Source organism: Rattus norvegicus, chromosome 9 (assembly GCF_036323735.1).
Source record: "Rattus norvegicus strain BN/NHsdMcwi chromosome 9, GRCr8, whole genome shotgun sequence".
NCBI classification, from domain to species: domain Eukaryota; kingdom Metazoa; phylum Chordata; class Mammalia; order Rodentia; family Muridae; genus Rattus; species Rattus norvegicus.
Window position 1 is genome coordinate 28,711,865 of NC_086027.1, and position 8,087 is coordinate 28,719,951.

The window sequence follows — 8,087 nt, forward strand, 5'->3', positions numbered from 1 at the left end:
TCCAGAACCTCCCTGAGTCATTCATTGGTTTATCCTCAAGCTATGTTCATTTTATCAGGGATGTTAGGAAATAATTGTTTCACAACTAAGACAGAACCAAGGAAGCACAGTCATATTCAAAACAACAAATGGGGTACCTATTACAAGATTACTTACTAGACAGTTTTAGGTGTCAGAAAAACAAATATCTATAAGGGTTGGAGTTTTGCTCCCAGGGATTAAGGCAGCAACCAAAGAGTATACAAGGGGTACCCATGGTTCCAGCTGTATATGTAGCAGAGGACTGCTTTATCTGGCATCACTGGGAGGGCAGTCCCTTGGTCCTGTGGAGGCTTGATGACCCAGAATAGGGAAAGGCTAGGCTGCTGAGGCAGCAGTGGGTGGATAGGTAGGGAAGCACCCTCTTTGAGGCAAAGGGAGAGGGAGAAGGGGGTAGGGGGATGGTGGAGGGAAAACTGGGAAGGGAGATAACATTTGAAATGTACATAAATAAAATAACCAATAAAAGTAAGAAAAATTAATATTAAATTGAATTTTAAAAATGGAATTTTCAATAAAGAAACACTAATTATGCCCCACTAAAAGCATTGCACCCATGGGGCAGTCTGCAGGAAAGGACTGCCTCTGTGGATCTGTGGGAAATATCCAGTTTCCAGACTTGGACAACAGGTAAAATGCAGTCTTGCTTACAGTGCAGAGAGAGTCAAGTAGTGACTCACCAGGTCCCTGAGTCCATCTGAGGGCAAAGATTTGTCGAGAGAAGTGAGATTTTGTTCATTCTGCCTCTGAGGTCCTTGAAAAATCTCTTCTCCGAGGTTAACTTGAGCCTATGATAGTGAGAAAACTAAAATCCAGCATCGAGAAATAAGTAGTGTAAAGCCCCGATGAGTTTGGAATTGACTGGACACTGATGGGAAGAAATAAAATGCAGAAAGCCATTCATATGGAGGAACAAATATCTCTCCTTGTAAATTAAGATGTGTTTTCTCGAGGTTGGAGATTTAGCTCAGTGGCAAGGCCCTGGGTTCTGTCCCCAGCTCCGAAAAAAAGAAAAAAAAAAGATGTGTTTTCTTTAATGGTATTTGCATTATTTTCATCAGTACAAAATTATTTAACTCAATTCCTGAATCTTGGGGTTCTTTTTGTGCCTAAACCAGTCACCTCACTTTATATCACAATGGATCTGATGTCAAGAGGTCATGGTTCTTTAGCAGGTGAACTTCATCAGGGGCAAGTAAGACCTCAGCCTGCATTATGATGTTTATTTGGTATGTGCTATCTTAGAATACTGAAAGAGCTGAAGGGGCTTGCAACCCCATAAGAATAAAAATGCCAACCAACCAGAGCTCCCAGGGACTAAACCACTACCCAAAGACTATACATGGACTGACCCATGGCTCCAGCTTCATATGTAGCAGAGGAAGGCCAATGGAAAGAGAAGCCCTTGGTGCTGCCATGGCTAAACCCCCCAGTGTAGGTGAATTTTGGGGAGGGTGAGAACGGAGATGGTTGGGGAGGGGAACACCCTTATAGAAGACAGGGAGGGGGATGGGTAGGGGGCTTATGTCCAGGAAACTAGGAAAGGGAATAACATCTGAAATGTAAATAAAAAATATCCAATAAAAATATGTGGTTTAGAGGAATATCTGCATTCGGCACTTCTTTCTCTCTGTCTTCTCTGTGCACCAGTGAGACAGTTCCTGCCTGGCCAATTGTACCAGTCATTTCATTTAGTAAAGCAGCCTCTCTTTAAATAAGACTGATCACTACAATACGCCTACATAGTATTCCTTGCTTCAACAGAAATGGAACCAGTGTTATGGTCTTTCCTGGAGAACATGTACTGGAGGTGATAGACATAGGAAGTAAAAATATTTGTAATTGCATCACAGGTGGCATGGGAAAAGGCCAGCTGCCTTTCTCCCCATCAATCTTGGAGTCATGGATTTAGCTATAAAAGAAACAGTGTCCCACATTGCTTGCTAAGTCAGAATGAATATTTCTTGTGTCAAGATATTTCTCTGATGGTGACAAGGTGTAACATTCTAGGTGGTGCCAAAATTATTTCAAACGTAAAATTATTTTTTCCTTTCATTGAAAATAGGTCCTTCTCTCAAGCTAAAAGTTATAATATATGCTCAGAGGACCTGGAGCAGACCTGTGCAGGTCAAATGCTTAGCTGACTCAGCATCTGTGAGCTCATACTTACCTTGCTGAGTTGACTCAAAGGCCTTGTTCTCTTGTTGTTCCTTTTCCCCATCTGGCACCTAAAACTGTCATCCCATCATTCTTGCAACATCATCAGAATTAAGATGCTAGAAACTACATTGCCATAACCGTTGAACTACAGAACACCAGATTAGTCTTGAGTTTCATTTATTGTAAAACAGCTCTTACTGAAAATCAATGTGTGGAGCTCCAGAGTGAATATGCCATTCTGATTGACCTCGGACAGGGAACTTGTGGTCAGAGAGGGTAAATCAAGAGGCAGAGAGAATTTTCTTCACAGAAGAGCGAATACTGATTGTATACCTATCTGTCTTTGGTGGCAGTTTTTCTTCTTTGTGATGGAAAATATAGACCTATTATTTTTTCTGACCGAAAGGAGTTGCGAAGGATGACGGCTGTAGTCTTGCATCTACTTTCAGTGTGTATTAGTTGCTTCTCTGTATAAAGACTAATGGTTTGTTACTTTCTCAATAATGGGCAAAACTGTGGAAGTAAATTATTAATAACTTTCACTTTAGCACATTTTTCCGTCATGTTCTTCATGAGCAAGAGTCGTAATATTTCTTCTTCTAGTGTCTACAAATGTGAAGATGATGTTTTAATTTCATTGTTGCTGTAAAATGCCCCAACACAAGGAAGCTCAGGAGGAAAAGGGGTGTGTTTCAGATTATATTCTATCATTGTGAGAGACCCAAGGCAGGAAGTTCAAAGAGCTGGTCATATCATAGTAGTGGTTAAAAGGAGAGAAAAATGAATGAAAATGTGTTTGCTTGATTATGCTCAGCTGTGTTCATTCATACACTTCATGAATTCCTTCTAGGGGATTTGTGTTGCCCACAGTGGGCTGGATCTTTACAGAACAATTCACTTGGTTAAGATATCACACAGGCAAAACACACACACACACACACACACACACACACACACAATTTAAATTATAAATACCTTTAGGAATCTAGTGAAAGCAAAGGATTTTCATCTCAGAGGAAAAAAATCCTTGAATTGAGTAGAAAATAGTCAATAATTCAACTGGATTTATAGATATATTGAATTGATGTTTACAGCTCGGACATAACAGAATACTAATTTGTTAGTATACTCAACTTGTTCCCAACATTAAAAAAAAAGCAATGGCTTAAACATTACAGAAAGATTTTCATTTGTGTTTTTAAAATGTGTTGCTCCAAAAGATACAATTTTTTCTTTTGAATATATGTATTTAAATGCTGTTTCCTGCTTCCATTGTCTTTGTTGTATTGTTATGGGGTTCATTTGGCTTGCTTATTTATCACATGGTCCTTTTTGACAAACAGTTTTTGGAATTCCAGGTATGTGCCACCATATACACTTTCATTAAGTTTTAAATATCCTTGAAACATCTTGTGCTACAGGCCATGGAAATATACTTGTGTGGTCTTTGTTAGCATATTAGTTTTTGCCCAAAAACTTGATGAAAAAGTAAAAGTGTAGTTCTAAAAATCAGTCCAGCATCTCTCTGAATTGCTATACTTAGTTGTCAAATTTTTCAAATTTAAATGCTGTAATTTTACGTAGGAAATGGAGGTTCAAGAACTCTTACTAGCATAATTAACTCACAAGCCATATATAAGTTACTTTATAATTATATTAATCCTTGCAACTCTCTACAAAATAAGTCAGTATAGTTCCTAATTTTGCAAATGTAATGACCAGGGACCTGCCTGGGGTTATACCACATACCAGTAGCTACACAGATCTGAAGTCTTAGACCCCGAGTTTCTGCTCTTCTGCACCTACCCACGCAGATTAACTACACAGTAAATTATTGATTTGAAACTATACTGCTACCTTAATGAGCAAAGTGGGTGTTATAAAATGTTATGGATTTAGTCATTCTGACCTAGTTTGTGTTATAATGCCTTATACTTTTACAACACTTCATTATGTTGGATGACATTTGAGATAAATTTCTCACTTGGGCCCAAGACACTCAGAAAGGAGACATGAGATTGTCCAAAGAGAAACTGTGTCCAAGAATATCAATTGAAGTTTGGGACCAAGATCCAAGCAAGGGTCCATCACCCACCTTGACATTATGCCCTAGAAATTATTTAAAATGCCAATGCATGTTAGTCACATGCTAAAAAATGAGTTCATGTTAAAATGAAAGAAATAGCCTTACTGGTTTTATCTGCAGTATATCTTCTGCAAACTGAAGGAGTTTCTTAAACACTTTCATTACTAGCTAATTCATTGTTAAAGCTAAGGCCAGTGATAATACCCTGCCAAAAAATAAAAGGATGCCCATAAAAAGTGGTAACAGTACCCATGTTGTTACATGCCTGAATAGCCCTTATTAAAGTTAGTAATGCTACCAATGCTGTAACATGTAGGAATAAGTCAAAGCAGTGTCAGTTCATAAGAAATGCTCAGCACTTGGTTTAAATATTTACTTGACTGTAATATAGTTATTCAGTTTCCATATTTGGAAGCTAAAAGCAAAACTTTTGTATGATTTTATAAGAGTAAACATGGAATGTAAACATATAAAAAGCAATTGTATTCTCTACTTTGTATGAATATATTAAATGTGTATACTTTTTCATTTTCTGACATGCATGGTTTGTGAAAAATAAGAAACTTTATAATAAATAAGTGAATAAATTGATTAAATACACACACATACACACACACCATATATACATACATACATATATATATATATATATATATATATATATAAGATTGTGTATATCTATCTCTGTTTGCTTTCTATTGCTGTTATAAACACCATGACCAAAGCAACTTAGAGAGGAAAACTTACTCTTAATTAAAATTTCTACATTGTAAGCATCATTTTGGTGGAACCATCCATGAGGTAGTCAGGGTTGGAGTTGGAGCAGGAAGCTATAGGCAGGAACTGGAGCATGGATCATTTGCTGGATTACTATTTCTTCCTTGGTCTGTTTCTTATGCATCTTAGAACCATTGGTCATCGCTTCACTGTTCATAGTGAGCTGATCCCTTCCATATAATTGTGAATCAAACACCTCACACACTTGCCTACAAGCCAATTTGATGAAGATGATTCCTCAGTGAGGTTCCCTCTTCCAAGATAACCACCCTACCTTGTGTCAACTCAACCAGTACTCTATCTATTCCTTGTTCACAAAACAGTCCTAAATTCCTCATGAATTCGGATACCACTTTTTTTTTAAATTTGAAATTCTTGATGGACTCTTTGATAGTTACTAGATAGAGGGAAGCAGGAATTTTCATCTCTGCTTCTATTCACCAGGAAGAAACAGGTGCTAGCAATGATTGACACTCTATAAATCATACCTGATACAATCTTTGCAAAAATAACTATTAAAAGATATTTATAGGTTGGTGCACACATCTAAATTCAGGTGGGGTTGTACACCCTCCCCAAGATGATAGACATTCCTGAGCTCTGTATTTTCCTAGAGCTCACACAATGTACCTCTATCAGTTTCCAGCCAACATCGTTTTTCATATTCTTATTGAATAAACCAATGTACATGCTTCCTTAAGTTCAGTAACATATATATATATATATAATTTTAATTGGATATGTTTATATACAATTATAAAATCTCATAAGATATTTATTACTTACGTTATAAATGAACCATTCCATCCATTTTTGACTGACATATAATCATGGCTCATATCAATGTGGTAGGGAGTGATATGTTAGTACATGGAAAGGACATGCAGTTTAATGAATAGTTCCACCTCTTCATCACTACTTTGTGTTAACCAGCATGTTCTTCTCACATATGGATAATTTAAAGAATCAATAGTGGTGGGAAAGGGTAAAGAGTGTATGGGTATCAGGGAACAAAATGAAGTTAAATAAAAGTAACACATTGTAGTGTTTCACAGTACAGTATATATACAAGCCAGACAGCTGCATTTCACAACCTCACTTCAGTATATTCTGGGGAACTATATTTTATGAAATTCAGTCACATCTTAAGAGGAGTTTGATAACAGAAAATGAAACCAATAGCAGCAGCCACAACAACAAAACAAACACCACACTGTTGAAGTAAATGAGATGCCAGAACTGTAGCAAGTATGTTGGCTAGTTCCTGGGAGTGTGTAGGTGACTATCAGTGTCACAGGAATTCTAAAGCTGTGTTTTGTTTTGATGTTGTGTAGCAGTTTACTCTGAAACTGAAGCAGTCCATCCCTCAGGGAAGCTTCTTAAACCTGAAGATAAGCAATTCAGAATATGTTGAGGAAGTCCCCAAAACAAAAGAGTTCCACTAGGCCCCTTCTTCCCAAGAATAAACCGTGAAGATTACTGATAGCCACTCTCAAAGAAGCCAAGTTGCAAAGAAGACTCAAGCAAGACAAGCTGCAAAGAAGACTAAAAGACCAGATCAGATATCTGGAAGAAGCAGAGATAAGCCAAGCTGTCTGGAAGAGATTTAGAGCAACGGAGTCACATGGAAAAAGCCCATGTGTTGACTTGCCTGCAGGCTTCTCAGCGCATTCCAGGTTCCCAGCTTTTATGACTTGTCAACCCATGCTGGGTGATACAACTGTCTTTAAGTCATTTCTGTATCTGTAACTAATCCCTTCCCCTTACTCCTGTAATTAATCCCAAATGAAACTGAGTGGTTCACTATGTTGGACGCTGCTAGTATGCATATTTTGGACTGTCATAGAATCCCTATATATGGTGAGTACACATGTGTGTGTTGTGTCTCCTCAGGATATAGTTTGTAACGCAGCATCTAATAAAATTTATTATCATATATTGCTATGGCAAATTCATGTCCACCAGTACATTACTCTTTCTTTAACAGTTTTTTTTAAAATACAATTTCATTAATATACCATTTACCCACATAAATGGACAGTTGGATGATGTGCTTTGAGTAATTTGTTTGGACTAGGCTTCTGCATGTAGTCACTGACATAAGGAAGATTTTGAATGTTTTCCTCACATCTGAAAGAAACTTTTCATTTACATTACTCACTAGCATTCACAGCTCCTTGCCTTAGTTCTACTAATTTACTTTATGCCTTTATATATCTGCTCACTGTATTGCTTGGAAAGATGCAAATACGCCCTTGCTACTGCACTGTACATTCTAGGTTAGTTGGCTTGGGATGATCTAGGCAATGTCCTTATGTCTTGTCTTTCCTGTAGGGTTGCTGGCATTACAAATGTGTCTTTGCAGCCAGTGTTTCACCTGTGTTCTAGCGGATCACTAAGCTTCTGTGGCTAGCATTTTCAGCCACTGGGTCACCTCCCTGAAGCCACACTACTTGGTAGTGCTGAAGACAGAACCTAAGCCTCACTGTCAATTTAGCATTTTCTTCTTGATCCTCCTCCTTCTGCCACTATAGAAATATTATATTCTGGGGCCACAGGGATGGCTTGGCAGTCAACAGCACTTGCTGTTTTAGGAGAGAACCTAAATCATTTCCCAGCATAAACACACACACAAACACAAACACACAAACACACACATACACATGCACACACACATACACAAACACACAAACACACACACACACGCACGCACACACACACAAACACACACACATGAACACACACATGCACACACACACAAACACACACACACGTACACGCACACACACATGCACACACAAGCACACACACACACACACACATACACACACACACGCACACACACCCATATAATTATGCTGTTGTTGTTATCTAAGCTGGAATAGATTTCCCCCCTGAATGTTAATAACACTGGTATTTGCATGTCAGACTTCACTAATATATCATAAAGATATCAGCACACATTTCATTTCAACTGAGTTGTTAACTTGTTGAGGGTGGAGATCACTTTAATCATTTCATGATA